Genomic DNA, 24,300 nt, shown 5'->3' with positions numbered 1-24,300 from the left:
TTGAAATGGATTCAGACAAATCAATTCTAAGCAGTGGTCTGGCCAGAATCACTGAGCCACGTGTAATGGTTTTTAAATTTACTAAACTGGAGTGGCCAAGAAACATGCTCCAGGCCACACAGAAAGTCTAGGAAACTGAAAGAGGTATCAAGGCAACACTCTAAACATAACTTAAATTTTCTTTTTCTTTTTTATTCTTCCCTTCCTTTTTCAATCTAATAAGAACCCATGAAATCTCTTAATTGTCTTTTAAATCCCTGCCATCTTGCCCTTTGGCATCCAACCTCTTCCTTCCGACCACGTATTCTCACATCTCCTCTGCTCTGCTCCTCAGACAACTACAGGGGTGAGCACAGTGGCTGTCTGGATAAAAGCCATCAGCCCAACTCTCCCCGTTCTGTGGTTTGTGCAGCTCTTGCTATGAATACACACTGACTCATGAAAATGATAACAGATGTGAAAAAATTAGCTTCACCACCTGTTGCTAATGTAATGGCTTTAATTGCTGGCAGACAGCTTGAATTATTTTGAGGTCTATTACAAAAGGAAGATTTTTTTTTCTTCTGTGGGAGATCCTTGTTGGGAAACTTGTGGTTCCATAAAGGCAAATAGCTACAAGGGACAACCCTGTACAGTGAAACCCTCTGATTCCTTACAAACTCCTCCCTACCAGCAATTTCCACTTGTATCATTCTCTGATGTGTTAATTACTTCTTTGCCTAATTGACCTGATGAACTTATCTCAGTTATATACTTTCAAACCACCCCAAAACCTGACCATTATGTCCGCAGCTGCTCTGTCCACAATGCTGTTATTTGCCCCTATGCTGGATGGTGCTATTGCTACCTTCATTCACACCAAAAAGAAAGGGCAGGAAAACTCAAGCCATACTCATTCCAGGTACTCATTGTAACTGGGAAGATACCTGTGAGTACATCCTGTGTGGGCACTTCTTTACAGCTATGGCCCTTTTCAGTGAAATTGTTTCTACACATCTGTATATCTGGTAGTTTCTGTGTTAATACTAACAAATGCAAGACAACAGGTTTGATTGAACACAAGTACATTTGAGATAGATTTTATGCTCAGTACATGCTTTAGTCTGGGAGAGTGGGAATTAACGTTCTTATTTATAGTATGATGTCTGCTGAGCAGCCATTGAGCTCAAGAGGTTAAACTGAGCTTCCTGATTAGATACTGACCTAGTAGTATCCAGGCAGAGAAGGCAGTGGGCAAGAAGGAAAGGGAAGAATCTTGTGCTATCCTCCCTATTCACTGATGGGAGACCTTGATCTAAGATCTGGACCTGTTCACAGAAAATTAGTTATCTGCATCACCTGAAGACATGCAGGCAGGCACTACCCATGGCAAAGAGAGCAAAGGCTTTTTCCTTTCTCAAGATTTCTCTCTGGTTAGAAAAAAAAAGAATAAAGCAAACCATGTGCCCACAAAAAGAAAAGCCCTCTGTTTCCTTCATTGCTGTCACAGAACCCAGAAAAATCAGTGACTATTGGGGATGGAATAACAACAGATGCCAACTTATTTCAAACCATGGTGTCTGTACAGTTCCATGGTAATTATGTCACAGGAGCTGATCAGCACCTGTAGCTGCTGGCACCTCTTTTCTGGATAATTAAAATGCAACAATGTGTAACATTGCTTTACTTAACGTTATCTTCAGCTAATGTTATTTTTTAAATATTATTTTTTGTACTGTAAAGACATATTTAGGAATGATCAGAAACAAAATTAACTGCTTCTTAAGGATGAGAGGTTATTAGACGGTTAGATTATTAAAAAAAATTCCCAAGCAAAAGCATATCATGGTACAAACACTCTAACGGGAGGATTTGCTCATATACTTGAGCACATGTGTATTTAGAAATTTTTATTATTAATTTTAAGTTGTGTCTGCACATTTTGCTGTCACGATTGCAGCCTGCTTCATTTTGTTGATTTACCCTGGTGATTATCACAAGGAAAGAGCATAAAAGATGCTCCTGAGACCTGTATTTCTTCGTGTGGCCATGCAGGGGCACAGGAGACCAGAATCACTGTAGAACTGTGCACTTGGTGGTTATGAAGCAGAACTTTCCTCAGGGGCAAGGGTTACGAGACTGACAAATGGATTCCGATGTACTCTATTTCTTGGACTGATCCCTATTACCACAATGCCCCGTGATAGCTGATGTTCACTCTGGTCTGAGGGACCCAAGGCCCTGCCCCACGCCAGCAGCCTGTTTCAGGCAGACCTGTCTGGCTGTGCCGTTCCACTGGGGCACCAGGGGGTTGCGCATCTGTCAAAGCTGCTGCCCCTCGTCTCTCTCTTTCTTTCTCTTGCTCTACGCGTAGCTGATAGGCAGCATTATTTATGGTATGCTTCTCTAGGGCTCTTGTATGAAATATCTGCTGTCAGCTGCGGGTGCTTTGAGCCCCTGGCAAGACAGCAAGTGCTCAGGCAGGTGCGTCTGTCTGACTTGCATGACTGAGTGCTTCTGCTAACCCGTGTCTTGCTGCATCAGTGGCAGTTTTGGCAGGCCCACAAAGCCTAATGCCTACTCTGGGAAATGGCAGTAATTTCTTTCCTTGACTAGGAAAAGCTCAGAGTGCACAGTGTCTGAATTTACAAGCTTTGCTGGTATTGCCTCTATTAATCAGACTCCTGGAGTTCACCAACCCGTTTCATACCTGGTGAGGAGAGGATGTCTGCAGGTCCTCACTGGTGGTCTTTAATGCTCAGTGAAACCATCCTCAGGGCAGATCTTTGTCGTGCGTCAGATGAATGGAAAAAGCTGTTTCATTTGGGTGGAGAGTTCAACGTGACGAGGACTGTGTCCCTTCCAGACATTCTCCAGACTGCAGCAGTTCTGTGGCCGCAGCAGCCTGGCACACTCGCGGGGCAGCACTAGCGAGGTCCCTGTAAGCATATCATAGGCAGATGAGTCACAGAATCATGAGTCCATCGTGTGCAGCCCATGCTGGGATGATAATCCTTGCTATACTCCAAGGAATGTTACACCTCATACTTGGATCATTTCTACTACAGGAAACATTTCTTCCCTTGAGTGTTCCCTGGCAGCACAGAGAAGCTGGAAGAGCTGTCAGCCTGACTGAGGATATTTAATAGCTTTGGCTGGATTTTATTTCATGTTTTTATATCTCCTCGGGGTGAACAAAACAGGTCCAATTTTAGAAGTAATTTTTCGTTTTGAAATTGAACTTCAATCCAATCTCTATAACTCTGAACCCTAGAAGAGTCCTAAAACTGCAAGGCAAGCTTAAGGGAAAAAAAGCTGAAAAGTAAGGTTGGATTCTGACCCCTTCGACTGCCAATGCCACCCCTCCTGGCTGCCCCTTAAGCAAGAGAAGACATACGAGGGTTTCTTTTGAAGTCACAGATACATCATCTGTAGAGCATAACGCTAAACAAATAAGAATCCTGTTGCTTATTCTGGTCCAAAGATATATAAAAAGCATACCTACACAATTAAGTGGTTCCAATTACCCTGAATGATAACTTCAATGCCAGAAACTTCTCTGTGTGGCTGGGATTAAACCCTTCTCGGGATATCACACACATCCTGTACTGTGGAGCCCAGAATGCCAACTATGAGCAGGGAAAGAGCACACCCTCCAGATGGCGATAAATCCACATTTTTCTCGATTTTTTGTCTCTAAATTGAAGGAAAAGATGATATTTGGATTTTTGGACAGCAAGAGCTTATGTTTTAAAATTTATGTGCAAATATTTGATTTTCTTATAGTATGTATTTATAGTGACAACTGTTCAGTGTGTGTACATATATACACACCTATACTTAAAAACATATGTCTTTGTAAATATACATAGATACCCACACCTACTTCTCTCTGTAGTCATGCAAGCTACACGTCTGCATCCTGCTCTTTTCTGCTTAGGCAGAACTCTTGCAAATGAATAAAGAAGTCATTGCAATGGGAAGGAAAAAAAGAGTGATGACAGCAGTTTAATTTCTAATTAGTTAATTCATCATGATTAACTACTGACATTGAAACAACTGTGTTTAGTCTCTGCTGGGTCTCTGATCCAGAGATGACTCCAGTCAGTGTTGCACGGGAGGACAGATTCAGATTGTGCAGAGACGGGGACTCCCATGGGTGGGAATCTTCCTTCCCCAGCCATTGTCCGTGCTGTTTTTTAGCCACCTCCGGAGCAGGAGAGCAGGGAGACAGGCTGAAGGGAAATCTAGCAGCAACAAATCCAAAGCAAAGACTTTCTTGCCTCTTGTTACTTATAAAATAGAAAAGGGTGTACTGAAAACAGGTGTACCACTCAAAAACTGGTAAAGTTTAAATCAAAGTGTTCCTGTACAGCGAATGCATTGTCTTGGCTATACTCACACTGCAGTGGATCTGGAGTTCTTCCAGTGCATTCCAGATCCTATAGCAATGCAAGATACAACAACTGCAGTTTAGATTAGAAAAAAAGGATGACTGACAAAGCATTATTATTATGAGTTTACTGCTTTGTATAAACTGAAATTAAATCTTTAGCTGCATGCGTATTTTCCTCAGGATGCCCTTTGACCTTCGATAACCTTCTGGCTGATGGTTACCCATAGCACATTTGGGTTTACACTTGCTTTTCTGAATCTTAGGTTTCTACGATACCTTTGGAAATGTTCTGATTCACAATCCCTGCGGCACTTGCTAGTCAGTGGACAGCCAATACCGCACAGATGGTTTTGTAGAATATGGTGCTTTACTTTTATGAATTCATGAATTATACAGCTTCAAATATTAAAAGTGGAATTTCAGCCTTCCCAGGTAAAGGAAAATCAATGGTTGAAAAAAATAATTCAAAACAGCACCATGGAACCAAGATGAAATGAGTTAATGTATAATTCAAACAACATAACTAGGAGCAACATTTCTATTTTAATACTATGAACGTTTCTAAATCAAAAGCAGGTTCTGATGTTTGATTTTTTTTTTCTTTGAGCCTACTTTCTTGTTATTGGAGACATGAATGGTAATTAAAAGCAACAGTGAATTATGAGGCTATTAGGAGCCAAGTTTAAAAATTAAATCATGGATGTACTGTAGTATATGTGACTGAGATCCTAAGGCACATTTAAAGCAAACTTAGAAATTAATGTTACTTCCATGTCAGCCATTTCATTCAATATAAACCTCATTTGCTAAACATAGCTTTCCATGTTCCAGTTAATACTCAGTTAAAAATTTAGTTTGTGCTTCAGATCAATATGTTAACTTTTGAGAGCCACGTTGCTAGCTGCCTCAGGTGAAAAACTACATTAAACCTTGGTTAAAGGTTAGGATTTCATCCTACAGAAGAAAAGGTGATGTGTTTTGGGGGAGCTTTCTAGAGTCAGAAGTTATTTTACAAGAAGTAGCATAGTCCATCTATGCAGCCCCTTTGGAAGCCTGAAAGAATAATGAGCCTGGCTATCACAAAATAAAGACTTGATGCGAGTAAGAACTGACCAGCTGTGGTGTCTTCTGCAGCTGGACTTGCTTTTAGGGCTGCAGAGCACCCCAGTCTTTCCTTAGGGGGTCACTACTATAACATATGTATTACATACATGTATATACCACAAGGGGTCATTAATACAGAGAACGACGTCTGCCTAAGCAAGTTGCTAAATCAGTCTTGGTTTGAGGTCCCTGCCTTTGTAGCCCAGTACAGAACTTTTAATTTTGGGTTCCTAAATGTTCTTTTGCCTTTGCTTAAGAATTGGACCAGGATTAGGCTACGGGTTGTGGTTGCTAGGTTTTAACATCTCATGAATTGCATGACATTAGCTTTGAAACACTCAAAGATTTTGAGTAAAGCTAACAGCCAGTATCTTCTGTTAAGCTTAATTTTGTAAACTTTTTTTTTTTTTTTTTAATCTGGAGAGATCCATAACTACTCTGCTGTTAAAATACAGCTGAGATCCTGGTGCTTTTCCTCAAAAAATAATACAATACCAGTCAACAAATTAAAAATAACACTGAATGAATCTCTTTCCATTTTTCTTTTTTAATTCTGCTGTTCTGTTGCAATCCCATCATGTACACGATTTACGAACATGTCCCTTATAAAGTGCATTTATCAACAGGAGCTAACAGAAGTGAGTAATTAAATACCTAATTACTGTTGCATAACTGCTTTGAAGCTCTACCACATTTCAACTTTCTGTAAACCATTTGAGGAAGAGCCCTAAACATACCATGAATTTCTTCAGAATCTAAAAGAAGAACAAAGATAGAGATGAAGCTCTGACAGTGTTTCATTACTTTAATTGATGTAATTACTGTAAGAAACACTGTCATTAGCCCACTTTCTGTTATTTACTTATAAAAAAACCCAGGAGTATCACAGTAATACTTTTCTCAGGCCTTGACACCATCCATCAATAAAGACTAATTATTTTAATTATTCAGCAGCATGGAGACAAGGGCAATTACTAAATATCATCCCACCTCAATGGACAATGAGATAATTTTCTGTGTATTGGTACAAACAGTATGGACATTTTCTCCCTTGAAATACCATAAGGCAGAAAGAAAGAATATATTTATTGTGGTTTTTTTTCTAGAAATCTACAAAATCAACATAAAACCAAATGATTGTGCTATTTTGGCTAAGATTCAAACCCTAGGGGACAGGTTTATAAACTGCTGGAGAGCATTCGGCATCAGAATGATTTAATTCATAGGGGCACCATTTCTCACCCTTAACGAGTTAAAATAAAAATACATTAAAACCAGATCTTTGCACTGTCACTGCTTCCCACTAGGACAGGTAGACTGAAGCTGTAAAAGGGCCAACATTCCACTTGCATCAAAAAAAGCAACAGGAGTCAAAACCCTGCTGCATTACCTACAATCTTCTCCCTTATCTGCAATAACAGCAACAACTCCAAAGCACTGGCTAATCAGGCAAGAGTTGCAAATTATCAACAGAATAATCACTTTATTTCATTTTTCTTCTTTCTAATTTAAAACCAAAATTAGGTCAGTCTGCAGCCAGATAACAAGATCTGGATAAGGAGGTGGCTTCACAGAGAATGGAGTGCATACTGGAGTTGATGTTGCTGGTATTGGAACTGATTGTACCTTAATAGGTATAACTATAGTACATCGTTTTCATAGAGAGGATATTTTATCTCAGATTGCTGTACAGTTTATGTTTTGAGGTTTTCATGTAAACATCTATTGAAAGGGGAAGCTAACAGGTCGAACTGTTCCTTAGTGCAGAAGAAAAAGCATTGAGGCCCAACAATAAAACCGAGGACATATATTGACTGAGGCAAGAAACTGATAAAAATCTGTCAGCACAAAGTAAAAACAACCATGGTTTAAACCATGTATCTGCTAGCTCATGCATCCTTCAGGTTCTGTCCCCAGGCACCCTGAGAAGATGAAATAGGACTTGTTGACAAAAAGGAGTGTTCGGAGATGGTTTTACAGAAATACATTTGCTGTAAAACATTGCTGTTTTTCCTTTAACAAAGCAGTCTCTTGGCTGCGACTGTTGCTTGCAACATGAAAAATAATCTTATTATTTAGAAGTCTGCTTACTGTTCTCTGTACTTCTCATTCAGCTGTTGTTTCACCTACAAGCAGTTTGAAGCACGCATGACATCTTCTGTAGCTGTTTGAAAAGACCCTGTGTTGTAAGGCCAAGGAGTGCAGAAGAAATGTTCCTGCAATAATAAAATAAAATGACAAACATAGATTTGAAGTCACAAGACGTTAAGGACAAATACAACAGCCTGAGCTGTTTCCTTCTGATTTCCTAGCTTTGATGCTTCTGACCACATAGTTCTCTGAGAGGTTGCCTGGGTGGGACCGAGAGCTGAACTCGAGTCAGCTACAAGCAGCTCTTTAGGAAGTTTGTCTTATATAGATTCAATGTGCGGTAAAAATATATAACCTTTTATTTTATTTTCCTTAATTACGTGAGAGTCCTGGAGGTTCATAATCTCAAATTGCTGGATTACAATCCCGCTATTGGATTTGCCCAGATCTAGCCTTAATTATACTTCACTGGGATTCAGCTTACTGAGTGCATTTCTAGCAACAAATTGGAGTTCTAGCTGATAACCTGGAATCAGGGAAACTGAAAAATATCTGCAGGGAGGCAACAGATAGGCAGAGGCATACCTTTTTCATAATGTGTGCAATGCTTGGAGTTTTAGCCCAGAGAATCAGGATTACAGGAGGAGTGAGTAAGCCTTCTTTACGTTGCCTACAAGAAGTTGAATCTGCCAGAAGGTGACCAAAGCATAGCTAAAAAGGAAAAACTAATATTCTCCTGACTTTGGTTAGCTGAAAGGAGCATGAATGCTATGATAGTAATTAAAAATGCCACAAGCAAATACATCTTTAAAGGTCTGAAGCCTGCGTTGACCCTGAGGCTACACGTTATTGCTTTAACTGTTATTTCTAATAACACTATTGAAGAAGTACATAATCTCAGATGATATTAATGAGGGTCCAGAAGGTACTGCTGTCATATAGGATCTATGATGCATATTTAAAAAGCACCAGAACTTTTTTTCTAAAAGCATTAATTTTCTTATTACTTCCTTTTGCTCACAGTACTGTACCTTTTTGCTTTTTAAGAACACTTTGTTTTCTCTCACTAATTCTCCTCCTTCTCCTGTCTTCAGCTCTTGTTTATTGACAGCCTTTGCACTAACCTGACTCTAAGCTGTTCTGTGTCCATTCATACTCTCTGTTGCCTTCCATGACCTACCCTTTGAAGCAAGGCATCTTTGTATGCCTGGTACAACCCCACTGCTGCACTTTCTTTGCCCATCACTGACATATTTTTTTCTCCTCTTCAGAATACCTGTTCTACATCTGAACAAACCTTAATGGCTTTGGTGACAGGCAGAAGCAAAGCTTGATAATGTTTCCCTTGTTCTTTCCTATAGTGTCCGAGCAGAGCAAAAGCACAGAGATTTAGGATTATGTATTTGCTCAAAATGATTCATAGCTTTGATCTCCTGCACAGGTCATTCTACTGTTGTGAGTGGCTTTCAGTAGCAACAAATTGCTCTTCTGCTTTCAGAGACACTCTCTGAGATTATCAGACAGATGCTGCTGGATAGCTGGAAATCCTGCCAAATGCTGACCAAACCGTGTATATTTTTTTAAATCACTAAATGTTAAGTCTGACAACAACCTGTGGACAACTTATTGCTGATATGGGCATCAGATCGCACCAATAGCTTACGTACAGGTAGTTTTGCAGGCTGCTTTCTTTTACCTAAATATTAATAGTTGCAGAATAGGGATATCTGTGATTGTAACATCTCCTCTGACAATCTGACGAAGGAACAATTCTATAAATAAGACAGCTTCCATGGTTAGCTATCCAGATCTTACAATAAACTAGTGAGTGATCATGTTCCATAAAGAAAACCCAGCTGAGGAAGCACTGCAAAGGGAGGTCAAGCAGCCCCACAGTCTGGATGGTGCTTCACTATGATGAGCATTGTAGGAGTTCTTCTTAAAAAGTTGCAGTTGTCTAGATGTGAATTCATCAGCTAGTGCCACTGTTTTTATATTATTGTTAAAGCTGTAGCTGTCTAATATCTGAAGGTAGCACAAACATTACTCAAAGTATTTGTTTGAAAACATAAATGACTTCTAAAGGTGAGGGCTGTGTAACCTGTTCATAAATAGTAAAGACTAACCCAAATGTAGTTCATGGTCATTATGTTGTGTTGGAGATGACAACTAAAGTAACGTTTGTGTCACCAGTTGCTAGGTTAGCAAAATTCCCACACCCCTCTCCATCCACCACAATCAATGCAGACATAATGCAGATAATGCTCAGTTTACAATCCAAATTCATGGTAACCAGCTGACCACTCATCTCTTTCGCTCGTTGTCTTTACAAGCAAAATCTTACAGTGCACCCAATCTTAGAGTGTTTAAACTGAACACTATTATTTTTAAGATGCCCATGAGCTGTGTCTTAAGAAGAGTCTATTCCCGACCTGGCAAAGTACTGACTTGTCTAAACTGAGTTGTGTCAAACCCCACAACTTTGATTTATTATCTCTCACTTGTAGCACAGACCATGGAATACAGCTCTACTGAAGTGTTAATCAAGCAGGAACAGTTGTTTCCCCTAAAGACTTTGGCACAGTAGATCGGGGTGCAAATCATGTAAAGATCAAGCTAACAATAAAGACACAGTGTCTGTATACAGGGAACATGCCTTCGGCTTCACTTGGATTACTCAGGAGAAGTGAAGGAAATAAAACAGGGCCCATCTGTTAACACTTGCTAATGAGACTCCACTTTTGAGCCAGTTGTCATAAACGACCAGACTGAAGGGCAGTTACACTACGGAAAAAGCAATCAAAACTTTTTTTCTAATAATGCATTTATCAGTGAAATGTGGCATGGAATGCATTGTGCCATGAGCCCAGAAAAAGGGTGCGCACCCATTCTTGGAACTACATATACTAAAATCTGTCATCCTTTCATGAAACTATTAACTATTATTCCCAGAGTACATAGATTGATAGTACACAGGGTCTTGGAGTAGTTGGTCACATTACCAATTACAGTTACATAATTGTATGCTTTAAAGGAGTGTCTTTTTATGTATTCTGTGTAACCATGAAATTAATGTGATACAAACACGTTAAATTTCATTCTTTTTATAGAACAGTACAATAGATTTCTCCCAAGAACAGTACTCTGAACTTCCACAAAGATTGCCGTGGTTACAGTTAAAGTTAAAGGATTTTAACATCACAACAGATTCAGGAAGAGAGTTGCCTAATGTAATTTTCTCTAGAGAAAATGACTGTGGCTCCTAGATGTTTAAATTAGCCTGACACTTCTGACCAGTAGTTTGCTCTACGACCTGCTGTGCTATTAAATGATCCTTAACTAAATTAATCTTGCTCTATAGTACTGAATTAGGATGACAATGGTTCTCTCAAGTGAAGTTCAAGAAATGTCCACTCTTCTGCACTGGCACATTTGCCTAAGTAATGAACAGACACCTTCTTAGAAAGAAAGATGTAATCACAGACCAGAAGTACCACAAAGCAGAAATTAGTGTCATGTCCAAACATCCTAAACCGTGGGGAGATGTTGAAGGACATTTTATTTTTACAAGCAGTGAAGGAACTGGTTAGGAAAAAGAAGAGCGGTCACAATTTAAGATTAAATGTGCTACTCAAACCAGGAAAATTATTTCAGGAATACTCCCTCAGGAATATTGGAAAGTGCAGCGCCTCTGAAGAAAAGGAGGATGCATAAAATGTTAGTGAAATTATCAAATAACCCTGTCTCTGTAAAACATTACTACATATGAGAATTTCAGTAAGCCAAAAACTCTTAGAGCTAGATGTAACCTGAGTACTCCCTGCCATCCAGCTCAGGGCTGCTTGCTTTCTCAGGAGTGAAGAAATTTTAAAAAAGAGGTCTTTTCCTAACCAGGAACAGGTGTGAGGTCACTCTGAGCTGTCTGAGAACAGACTGCTGCCTGCCCCTCACTCCCAGCCTCAACATGCAGTAGAGAAAAAAAATGGAATTTCCAGAAGTTTGGAAGTGGCTCATGCTCTTCTCGAATGCTGAGGTTTTCAGCCTATTGAAGAGGTGGATTAACACCACAGGGGTCTCACTTTCTCCTTAATGGAAATGCTTTGGTCATATTTTATGTTCCCTTTGGCAAACCTGACACAAGCATCTTTGAGAATACTATATTTGAAAATATAGAAAAACCTATTTGGCTATTAAGCACTTTACAGAAATCAAGGATCCAGTTAATACAAGTGCCGGTGGCAACTCCTGGCAGACAGGACATCTTAATCCTCTCTTTGAACCCCCTGGTTAGTTGAGCTAATCATGAACTTTCTTTTTTTTTCCAAGAGAAAAACCACACACAGCACTTGGTATTTCCAGGTGTGGTATGTTCTTGTTGGAGTTTATGGGACCTAGGTGATAGCATTAGCTCCCAAACTGTCATGCTGAGAGAAAGAGAAGCAAACCTCAAATTAGCTCAAGGAAAAGTAAAATAACAAAGCTCCCCTAGGGAAGACACATTTTAAACACCAAATTTTTGAAGAAAATCATGCTTCAGTATCTTACAGATACTGAACAGATCTCTCCCTGGTTCAAATTTGTTGTTGATATTGTAGTCAAAACAGGGCAGAAGCCAGCCTCTTGGTCATACAGGAGAAGGAAAAGGACCTAATGTTGTTATGGAGAACACGATGTGCCACAGAGAAATACAGTAGTTATTTCAATTGGAGCAGCTATTAGTTACTCCAATTGAAAAATCAAGGCTGCTACACGGGCTCCTTATGATTGGGGGGAAAGTTGTGTAGGACCTCGTGGCTTGCCCGGTGGGAACGAAAAAGCAGTGACGAATTCAGCTCAGAGGAAAGTCCCTGTTTGTAGCCATGATGAGGACTGCATCCAGCAGTGGCTCAGCACTGCTTCATACTCCAAGAGTGAAGGCACCAATTCTATTCACTTCTAAGGCAACTTCCCACATATACTGCTCTAACAGCACCTTAGCATTGGCCTCACTCTGGCTGTAAGGGTGACTTTGCAAAGGCAAGCTGATCATCCAGCACCAGGAGCAAGGGAACAGGGCTGCTTTTGCAGACACTAAAAGGTAACAGAGAATGGGGTTTACATTATCTCTCTATCAACAAAAATTTTTTGCTCTTTTACCTTCTGGCATCTGTCATCAGCTTAGCCAGCTGCACCTCAAAGCCGATCAGATTTTTATTTTAATCTGATATTCCTGCTGGAAAGCAGCTCCAGAGCCTCAGGTTTATTGTAAACTTGAATTCTAATTCCAGTTTTCACTCAAAATGCACTTATATTCACCTTTAAAAAATATGCTTCTCTGCTCAGCACTACCCTCCTGCTTAATTAGCCATTGCCCCAATGTGTTGCATATCTCTATAGCAAACAGCCCGTCCTCCCTTATCCGCTCTTTTGGCTCTTTTTAAGCTAAGCTTACCAAGATCTTCCTGCCAAATCTGCTCTCTCTTTCCGGGTCATCTCAGAAACACTTTTCTTCACCTGTTTCAGTTCATACCCATCGCTCTCTAACATGGGTGGCTGGGAACCCATGCTGAGCATCACTGTTTCAAAAGGGCCTTGAAGAGCAGCACTAATAATTCCCTGTTGTGGGGTGTCCTTTCCCGTGCCTTGTTCTGAAATACTTAAAACTCAAACACAGCCATTTGGAGGAATCTGGAAGACTAATTGCATATTGCAGCATGTATTAGTCTGATGCTATAGAGCATCTGGAGAAAAGGCTGCTGGAGAAAAGCCTGTTGAGAAAACTGCCTTCAGAAATGCTGACCAAAATCCATAGCTAGTGTCCCTCTCTGCACTGCTGCAGACTTTTGTTGTCACTAGATTTACAGGGCCAGACTCTCACAAAGGAGTAGACAATATTTAAAGGTCCCTTCCAACATAAACCATGCTGTGATTTTATGATAAAACATTGGGTGGGGTTTAAACTATACATAGAGATGTAATACTTCAGGTCAGACCCCTTCTCTTTGTAATGGTGGGGCTTGGATCAACTCTTTACCCTCTCTGCTACCTGCCATCCCCGTTGTGTGTGGGCACTGTGCAGAACAGGCATAGCACTTAGTCCTCGTATGATTGACGACACAAAATTAGCAAAATAAGTTTTAAAATCTTTTCTGGGTAGCTGTGGCATTCTTTTTCTTGCACAGCACCTACTGAGCTATGTCAAGAAGCCATGCTACAGAAACAATATTCTCCAATTGCATTTACTGATGAGCAGATAACAAATTAACTGCAGGGCCTCAGACCTTATAACCTAATATCCGTGCAGTGACTGCAGTGCTTGAAAAGGACTTCAACCTGATGCAAATCCAGCCTTGCAACACCACAACTTGCAACATATGAAATTACACTGTATTTTAATTTTATAAGCAAAATTCTCTTTTAAAAATCACATTTCATCTTGCAACACAGCGCAACAAGGACTGAGAAGGAAATGTGGTTAAAAAAAAAGAAAAAAGCTTTTAAAATTAGCATTACTGTCAGGAAAATCATCACTCTGTGGCAGTAGGTTCTGCTTTCTCCCCTAGAAAGTGCTCCAAAACCTCCTATGTTATGGTTATAACACTTCCCCTTCCCCTTTGGTTAGTTGCTCAGTATCTGGAACATCACGAAATATATGCATCTTACAAAATGGCTGTTGCTATGGAGACTTCGTATATTTAATTGGAGAAGAAACAGCTGAATAAGCTTTCCTTTCACCAGCCCACAAAAGGTGCATTGAGAGCCTTAACTCAAGGAATGCTTCTCATTTGATGCCCTCGTCCTTCCTATTTTATTTTCATTGTACATTCACAAAACAAACATTCCTAATTATTTTTTCTACCAATTCTGTCTGTACTTGAACAGAAAAGAGTTTTAGGAAATCCAGAATGAGGATTTTCACTTAAGATGAGAACGGCAGCCTTTAAATGTTTCTTGTTACAGTAGCACTAACAGCTGAGTGGGCTGCGTTTTGTGCTTTACCCAGAAGAAATTGGTACCCTGAGCACACAGAGCAATATTACAACTGCAAAGAAAAAAAAAAAACAAAAAAAAAAAAGTCTGTACTCCTCAGCTGAGACCAATTATTTTCCCTTAAAATGCTTTCAATGTCCAGGACTGCTCTGATGAGTCTGGAATGAGTGAAGATACTGCTTTTTAAAGACAGTGCAACAGCTATTTCTCATTTACACACAGACAGAGATAGAATAGTTGGATTGAAGTTATATGGTGTACTTTAAAACCCTCAGCTCCAGTGTATTTGGTTTTGGGGAGCAGAAGACTGCGCACGTTTTAACGTTTGCAAGAATAGATGTGCAAAGTAACCAGAACCATCAGCTGTGTTTATGCTCTCATGAGTTTCCACATTTTTTTTTAAACCTGAGCTGGTTCAACCCCTTATTTGAATTTCTCCGGGTCAGAAAAGTGTTAGATATATTCCCTAAGTAATCTCTAGCAAACAAAATAACGTTTCTTTCATAGGCTTCAGACAAAATTCTACTCCTGACAACCTTTTCACACGAGGCTAGGTAGAGCTCTACTTCTACCCTAACCAGCAGTTTCCCTATTAGAACACTGATAATTGCAGCAGGGTTTGGGCAATAGAGAAACTTCAGCTCCACAATCGAAGAATGATATTAAGAAGTCTGGACTACAAAATTCCAAACACTGAGCACGGCAAGTTACTCCAGCCCTGATTTGGGCTCTGGATAGATGGCTAGTAGGGTACAGTCGGGGCTTAGCCATATGGTGAAGCCTGATGACCAAATGTTCTACCATTTGCTTTAATACTGTTTCTGAATTTCCTTAACGAATTACTACAAAATTAAGAGGACATCTTGATGTAGCAAAACACAAATTTAATCAGTGGGTTGGCAGACTGGCCTCGCTGCTATTTTCATTTTCTGGATATTTTTTTTTCAAAACCACCAGTAATTCTAAAGAATAAAATGGCATTTGTATGAAGCATATAAAATCTGAGATTACTGAATCTCAGTGTAGTTATAAATATTCAAAAATACCTAAAAGGAATTCACAAGCTGCACAGAAGTAAAATATTCACTTGGCGGTTCCTTCATCATCTTTTCAGCAAATTTGAGCTATCTATTTAACTACACAGTGCTTAATAAAAAAAAAAAGTTCTATGAGATTTAACTGATGTGTAATGTATCAGAAGGTGGATCAAAGCTTTTAGATGTGATTTTATATCCTGGAAACAACCACCTGTCTTGATGCAGTAAATGACAATTCTAGAATTGATGCCTCAAGGTAGATTGATCTACAACAAGAACTGAAATTAACAGAGAGCCTTAGAAGCAATTGCAAGGATGTAGAAGAGATGCTGAAAGCCTTTACATGGCTTTACTCATAAAGGACTTGGTAACTAAGTCAGTTTGGCAGTTGCGCTGGTGCTGTATCAGTGATAATAAAGTTTTAAACCCTGAGATAATGAGCATTAAAGTAGCACTATGGCTGCACCTTTAGACTGACTCTAACAACAATTAAAAAATCATTGCCTTATCCACTGAGATCACGTCCTCACATGAGGCTTGGGGGTCTGAAATAGTTTTGAAATGGAAGGAAAGGACACAACATGGGAAATTGCTCAGGGAAGACCAGGCTTGAGATACTTATCACATGCTGAGGCTTCTTAGTCACAGAAAATGCTTCTCCAGAATGGAACAGCACACTTCTGGGTTTGGGGGATTTTTGAGATCTCCATACATCCAATATGGAAGCAAGGGCACCACTACATTAAATACTACCTTAAATCTCGCTGAACTCTCTCACAATGTATTGGAAAGAGTAATTATTTTATCCTTTGTTTTTAAGAAATCAACAATTCAAACAAGTGGGAATTATTCTTTCCACTGTGCCATCATGGTAACCATTGATGTGCCTGGACAAACACTAGGATAAAGGATAACTAATGTAAATAAACTGTGAATTGAATAAAAAGAATATATCTGTCATTCTGCGTGGATTTTGTGAGCAGTTTAATCTATCTTGCATGGAGAGCCTCTAGTGTCCATGTAGGTTTTTCTGTATCTAAGAGTTAAACTGTAGTGTGTAAACACTAGAGATTCATCCTGTGGTTCTGGGCTGATTTCTCAGAGCAGATACACTCCAAATGTGGCTATGGAAAAAGGAAAACTTAAAATAAGTCTGACTTCAGAGCAGAGTTTCAAGCAGATTTATAGGGCAGACAGAGAAAAGGGTTTTTTAAATTATTTTTCCGATTAAACCCAATAAATTAAATGCTCTAAATCTATTCTACTGTTATGGTAACTCTTTCTACAATCATGCCATTTGTTTTCAAGAGTTATCCTTTTTTATTTGATAGCTTATCCATTCCAGTGACTCTGAAGGACAAATTTAGTAATGCTTGGATCATTTACCCAGTTAAAGTAATCTACAATATTGTAGAAAAGGAGTATAAACAGCGACCATATGTTCTGCAGCTCAAATTCCTCTCCATGGCCAGTGGGTCTTTGCTGAACCTCTTTGCCTGGGCTCTTTGCTGTTGCCTCTAGGAGACAGGTGTTGAGCTGTCATTTACCTAAAATGTGATTTTGATTTGCATTTTAAAATATGCATAGCAAGAACTGTACCAGCGACCAAATAAAAGAAGAAAAAAGCAACTCAGCCTTGTGTAACAATGTTAATTCCTAATTAAGGCAAATTTTAATGGTGTAGAAGACAGGTTTAAAGGGCTGCAGTTATAGAACTATTTCCAGATTCTATTTTAAGTCTCAATTTCAGATGTTAAGTGCTTTGTTTTATTTTAACAATTTAGGTAGTCCTTCTGGCTCCAAATGAGACTTTTCTTGCATTTAAATCCCTGGATGAATCAGGCCCTTAATCTGCATATATTAAACGGATTGCATTATGTATAAGAAAACTCTCAGGACCTGTACTATTGTCTCTTGTGGCAATATTTGAGTTAAGTCAATGTCAACAAGACCGAGAGCTTAATACATGTGTAAGACACAAATCTTTATGATTCATGCAGTGCAGCACAAAAATGTGTTTCTGTAGCAACAGAAATTAATTTAAGCTGCAAATGTAACAATATCCAGGAATAAGGGTTCTGAAAGATTATTTATCAATATAGGTGGGATTTACATTTTATCTGATTTTCCTGTAAATTTGCCAGTGATATCTGCATTAATAGTTTCATAGTATTTTATGTCACCGGACAAAATTGATTTTAATGAACTGTCACTAAGAATATTGTCATTTTACTTAGTTAAAATTTTTTCAAAATGCCCTGTGTAATGCGCAAACAGACAAGGTGCAGTTTATTTATATATTTATTCTGTGATAGATTTTGTGGGTTATCTGGACTTCTGCCACGAATCTTGGGGTTTGCCTACAATCTGAAAGCCTCTACATTTCATCTGTTTGTGGCATGGTGCAAAAAGTTTCTCATGCAAGTCTTGGAATAATTTTTATCTGATCTCAGCGAGAAAAGGTTTGTTTTCAAAGAATTGTTCCATTTGACAGCAGAGCCCTGACCCTAGACAGCAGGAACACATGAACCATGTCTTTGCTTTGCTTTACAACGCTCCACTTATTTCAGTCCCCTGATAAGAAACTCAGAATCTGAGGAACAATTTTTACATGGTTGATAATCAAAGAGACTCAATTTTCTTTACTTCTTGAAAGCTGAACAAAAAATGTTATTCTAAATCAAAGGAATTTACTCTTGGACTTGTCAAAACTCTCCCTACTGTGATTTATGTAGGTTCACTGAAGTCCTGTCTGAAACTGTCACAATCTTATCATCACTGAATTTTGGAACTTGGAATAAGTTAATGATACTGTGTATGTTATGAGCAAAGTTTATTTATATATATATCAAGAAATGTTTATTTTTGCCTACATAACCATGAAGTTTAGTACTGCTGGTTGGAATAAAGACCTCTACAGTTGACATCTACACAAATATACTATAAATATAAAGCAATTAACAAAGAATTTAGACTTCACAATTTTTTACAGCCTGTTGTTATTTGGGTATAGTTTTTATCCACAATTAAACAACCATAAGCAAAACCCTCTGATAATTAAAAAAAAAAAAGCATTTATTGAAATGTTTCATTTCTCCTCCATTTAATTTTGCCCACTCTCCTTCTTGCACATTCATGTGATGCAAAGGATATAGCTGAGAACTTCAATGAGCCATTGCTCAAGAACTCAAATTTGTATTTGGAAAGTTTCTGCATCCTGAATTACAGAACCCAGCAGGCTGAGTTCCTTTTGTGGGGGCAAATAACAGTAGTTTCTAGCTCTTATCCACGTAAAGTTACATTTGCAAAGAGGACATTCCATTTCAAAGCTACTTCTTAATAATTAAAGCAAACAAAAGTCAGCTAACGAGATACTGCAAACCCAAGGAAAATACATATTGCTGTGAATGAGAAGGTGGTGCTGGAAATTCAACCATACAACAGATCAGATATTTCCTTAGTTGCACTCTAAGGTCAGACAACCATGACCGCAGTTGCTCTATTTGCCAAGCTCCCAGGCAAGCAACATCTTTCAAATAACACGGTCCTTCCCTTGTTTCTATACAGTCTATACTATCTTTTTCAGTCAAACTAGTCAAAATCCTTATCCCTCTCTATTATCTCTGTTTTGTTTCTGACTCTGCAAAACACATTGCTGGAGGCCTCTAGGCTGCTAGAATGGAAATAGTTCCTGAATAGTGGAAGCCAAAACTGAAGCACTTGGCCCTAAGCAACAAGAAACAGCAGGAAACAGAAAGGCTGATTATCACTTATACACACTTCCTACCTTGTTTGAGTTGAATTTAGCATGAAGGATCTTATTTTTCTTTCATGGAAGAGTAAGGGAATAGTGAACGGCATTTACATTTGATAATGTTTTCTTTTCATATATTGATTTTTTGTTGTAGTCTTTGTGAGTTGTGTAGGAACAGATATTTCCTTTCACTGGAAATTTCCTTCACAGTCTAAAGATATATGTTGTCTCTCTCTATAAGAGCCCTCGTCACAGCATGTAGGTGCTTAGTGATCAAAAATAATTTTTATGTTCAAACAAACATTAATATATTGGCCCAACAGAGGCCCTGAGCACACTGTGTGTTTGCATAAAGTCATGTGTTTCCAGATGCTATTTCTATCAGCTATTACAGTGGAAAGTGTTTACCCCCAAATTAATCTAACATTGCTCAGGCAGTGAGTTGGGCAATAAAGCTCAGGTCACAAAGAACACAGTGTCAATCTTTGGGCTATTTGGTGCTACAGGAATCAAAAGGGGGTAAGCTCAGCATGGAGTTTTACACAGACCCAGTTTTACTCCACTGTTTCCAGTGCAAAATTCGAGCAGTATCCCCTGCTAGAAAAAAAACCTGGTAGCAGCAATGATAGTTGGTTTGAATAAGACAGATCTTGCCCTTCACCTGCTGGGAAATCCTCCTCCTCATCAGCTGACTTTTGTTGAATTGCATTTGGAAATAACAAAGTATGTACAACACAGAGACCCATGTACAAGTTCAAAAGAAATTAGTTGTATTGAATGCCTGCAGATCACACCAAAACTACACACTCCCTCTCTTTATAGTTCCATGTGCTTCTTGCTCTGTATTTTTCTAGTGCTACGTTGCAGTGGAGAATGTGCTCAATATAGGGCAAGTATTCAGAAATCCATATTCAGAAACCTATAGTCAAACTCATACTATTTCCTTGGATCTTTAAAAACTATATGGTTTAGTAGTATATTTGCAGGTGGAATATTAATGGTTTTGAGTGACTTAATGCAGAAAAGGACCACTGACTTAAAAAAAAAAAAAATCCATAAAGACCTGTATAAGTGAGCTCTGGATTGCGATAACAATAACTTACCATTCAACACAGCTGTTTGGTGAGCTGTAAATCCATGAGGGGTGATAGCTGGAAATATGCTTCAGTTTCCATTATTGTTGGCTTTAATCTGCTGTGTGGTTGATTTAGATGAATTTATATTCCACTTGTTTATCTGAAAAAAGAGTCAGAATGGTAGAAAAATAAAAATAGGTATATGGTACATATGGTATACAGTGGTATAGAGAAGGATATAATTGCAGCTATTTAATATGATAAATATCTTTTGACTGAATTCAAGGAAACAATAGCTAACAAAATATGGTATCACATCAGCAAAGGTCTAATTTAACACATTTTTCCTTTTCTTTTTTTTGCATGCTTTGCAGTTAGATATGTTTTTTAACACAATTTTCTGTAGGCTGGATATTTGTTTAAAGTCTGATACCACTTTTGCTAGCAGAATACTTCAAAATGTGTAGGAGGTAGATTTTCTTGCAGTGCTTGGCCTTGGAATGGGGCAACTTCATAGTATTTCTATAGAGTTAACCCAAGCCAGACACTAGGTTATTTCACTTCAGTAAGGTTAACTTCAGTAGAAGATTATACATTAAGTTGACATAAAGGTCAGTGTTAGTATGGTAATTACTTATGCCTCGTGACAATTCAAGTGCTACATCTCTCCTTATACTTTACTGAAGTTGCTATCATATGCCCTTTCCCCTTTAATTGATAGAGAAAGGGCTGATGCTTTATGGGAATGGTAGAAGAGGAAATGTAGGAGACAGTGGAGGACTGAAGACATTTAACTAGTGTCTGTCTTTGGCTAGTCATGGAAATAGCTGACAGTGCCAATTTAAGATCCAGCCTTCCCAGTTGCAGTAAATTCAAATGAAAAATGTCACTACAGTACTCAAGTAAATGGCTTTTGATTGTAGAAAGAACTTGAGTTAAAAGGCTTTGAAACATCACTTGAGGTAACCTAGCAGTAAAGAGAAATCCATACAACCAGAGAAAACCATGGCTCCAAAGGTATTCTGAATGCTTGGTTTTGTTCTTGGTACATCTACGGGGTTTTTATTGGCTTCTCGTGAAAAATGTTCTGATTAACACAGATGTTTTTCCCCAGATCTCAGGCACAAGGGTCCTACAGCAGTACAGGAATCTTGATATCTTCAAAATGGTGTTAAATAAAAAAGTGACCAAAATAAGTTCCATCCACCTCCATTCCCTACAATTCTGTAACCTAGCAAAGATAAGCAGTTGTTGATTTTTGCTAAAAGCAATATGGAATCTTAATGAGTTACATCTAAGTGAGATAAAATGAAATTAAATGTTTACCTTTGGGGCAATAAATTCCACTCACAGTTTGGCATCCGTGCCTATAACAAAGAATACTTTTGCAATAAAAAAGGCACCACACTCTTCATTCTAGATACAATACGATTTGGCTGGAGCTATAGCAGCTTCAGGATAAGAGGACAACCTTTGAGTTCAAAGAATAGATAAGCACGTAAAAATATCAAGTGAATCCCAAGCTGGTTTACAGCCAGTCAGTTCTGTGCAAGGTTTTCATAGAACAGCATGTTAATATCCACATGGGAATTTAATATAAATTAAAGAGAAAACTGGCTATGCCAGCAAGTCCTTTCTTCCCTTCATAGGTCACATTTTCCAGTTAAAATAGGTAGGAACAAGGTGTTCATCCTTGACCTGAGCTCTCCACAGCTGAGATTATCTTTTGTAAATTTATTATGACAGTAATCAGTAGAGCCGTTGGCTGTAAGCTGAATGACAATGGACATTATTTGAAAAGTTGTTTATACTTCCCAAGCCGGTTTTCAGTGTGGCCCTGTTCTCCTCAGTACTCAAGCCTCTTGAACTTCAAGTGAAATAACTGCCATAGAAAGAAGCCTCTGATATAGGAAAACATGAAATACATGCTTCTAGAAGGTCAAGGAATATGTTTCAACTCTCTGCTCACTTTTGCATTTCAACGTTGCTTTGCATACTTCACAGCAATTTGCTTCACACAGGTCTAGCTATTATTACAAGGACGGGCACAGTCCAAATAGTTTAGCAATAACATGTATTGTTAACTCCATCCTTTCTTCTCTTCACAAATTGCTTGAAAGTCTCCATAAATGTGCTTGCTGCTCATCACTGACTGAGAAAAAAAAAATTGAGTTTTTAGGTTTTTAACAACTCTTCAGCTTGATAGCTCTTCTGCCTGTATTGTTATTTTTGTGGGTTTATGTGGATGTACTATTTTTGCCCAAGGATACTGAGTGGACAGCTCATGTGTTTAAAGCAGCCAACTAGTTACATTTCTGTCCCTTGCCCTTTCCTGAGGCTAAGGAGGGAGAGACTAATAGGATACAAATAGGCTTTGGGCATAAGATAAGGACTATTTTTACTTGCAGCTGCTGTATTTTTAACACATTTTAAACATGGGAACAATGATCCACTTTTGATTTGACAAGCAAGTTGGCTTGCAAATAAGTTAAAACTGTCACTATCATCCTTTGTTTCTTTCTTACATCTGTCTTTTTTTTTTTTCATGGAAGTGGCAGAGCTAAGAGTCTTAGCGTGCATCCATTAAAAACATCAAACAAAATATTTTGTATGTCCTCTTCATAGTAGAAAATGAGTTAAAAAAAGCAATCTAATAGAAACAGAAGCTGATTAGTCCAGCTTTAATTCTCTAAAATAAAACTGATTTCTACAGTTTTCTATATACTGTGGAAGGTTCCAAAAGTTTGCATATGACTATATTTCTGAAAAAACATTACAATTTTATAGCTTATGTTAAACTTGGTGGTTTTGTTCCCACCTCACCCACCCCTCTGAAATGCAGATATTGCAGATTTAAAAAAGAATACTTCGTATAATAAGGCTTATTAAGCATACATCATTTCTTCCTGCTGTCAGCTTGAATTAAATTGACTGCCACAGGAAAACATTGAGAGGAAGATGTGCTCTATATGGCTTCTAAATTTGGAAAATATGCATCCTTCCTTCTGTACAGATGCTGAGAATCTTAACAATTCAGAGAGGAAGGTATCATGTCAACACCGCATGCTCTCCTGGAATGGCCTGTTCTCTCATCTGTTTTACACACACAAGGGAGACTCTATCTAATCCACTGCTTCCCTGAGGTACCCTCTTGTTTGTCTCTCATTTCATTTTCTATGAACTCGCAAGAACTTATCATTTAATAAGTGAGGATGAGTAGGCTTTATGTGAAATGGCAGCATGAGTGGAGTAGTAGCCGTATCCAGTCTTTGGATGGAATCAGCAGTGCAAGATCCTTCACTAACAAATGCTGATTTATGAGGGACAATGTCCACTTATCTACATCTGCTTCCAGATATAGAGCTTTCAGTCACCTTCAAGCTGCCCCAGGCTGTATTTTCATCCTCTCACCTTCCTGCTGTGCAAAAGAGTGGTTCTCCACTATAATAAAAAACTTAGATGTGAAATAGTTCAGCTCTGCATTGAGCGGAGATCACTGTTGAAATGTGTAACAGTGCCAACGTTGTCAAATGCTTTATTTATAATAATCATGTTGTTCTTACATATTACGTGCATGTCTCTACATTGATACCCTAGCGGGTGCAGAAAAAGCTTTAACACTGCACAAACACCTTTCAGCAATAAAATAGCAATAGCAAAACACTGCTATTTCATCAACACCTTTAGCCACCTATCCAAAACACAACACGGGCTGTTAAGGAGAAAGTTAACCCGATCCCAGTCACTCCTTGTACACTCGAGCTGCATGACTTTTACCATGGCTGCTCAGATCCACAATTTTTGTACTTGGAGAAAAGCCAAGATCACTTCTTCTATTACAGCAAAATACATATGTTAAAAACCTTTGCAATAAACAAACACCACTGCCATAAC

At 38.6% G+C, this 24,300-nt stretch overlaps 1 protein-coding gene across 1 annotated transcript in view; it reads right to left on the bottom strand.

The window, feature by feature from the left end:
* DAW1 (dynein assembly factor with WD repeats 1) overlaps positions 1 to 24,300 on the bottom strand; it is a 312,498-nt gene that overhangs the window by 52,869 nt on the left and 235,329 nt on the right. The window contains exons 16-21 of the mRNA XM_054074522.1: positions 21,733 to 21,773; positions 20,434 to 20,566; positions 7,571 to 7,695; positions 4,382 to 4,421; positions 3,481 to 3,675; positions 2,690 to 2,918 (exon numbers count right to left, since the gene is read on the bottom strand). The gene's annotated coding sequence lies outside the window, so the exon portion shown is untranslated. The remainder of the gene's footprint in view (positions 1 to 2,689; positions 2,919 to 3,480; positions 3,676 to 4,381; positions 4,422 to 7,570; positions 7,696 to 20,433; positions 20,567 to 21,732; positions 21,774 to 24,300) is intronic.

This window comes from Cuculus canorus, chromosome 9 (genome assembly GCF_017976375.1).
Source record: "Cuculus canorus isolate bCucCan1 chromosome 9, bCucCan1.pri, whole genome shotgun sequence".
NCBI classification, from domain to species: domain Eukaryota; kingdom Metazoa; phylum Chordata; class Aves; order Cuculiformes; family Cuculidae; genus Cuculus; species Cuculus canorus.
The sequence above is the reverse complement of the archived record's forward strand: the minus strand, read 5'-3'. Positions and strand labels throughout refer to the sequence as shown.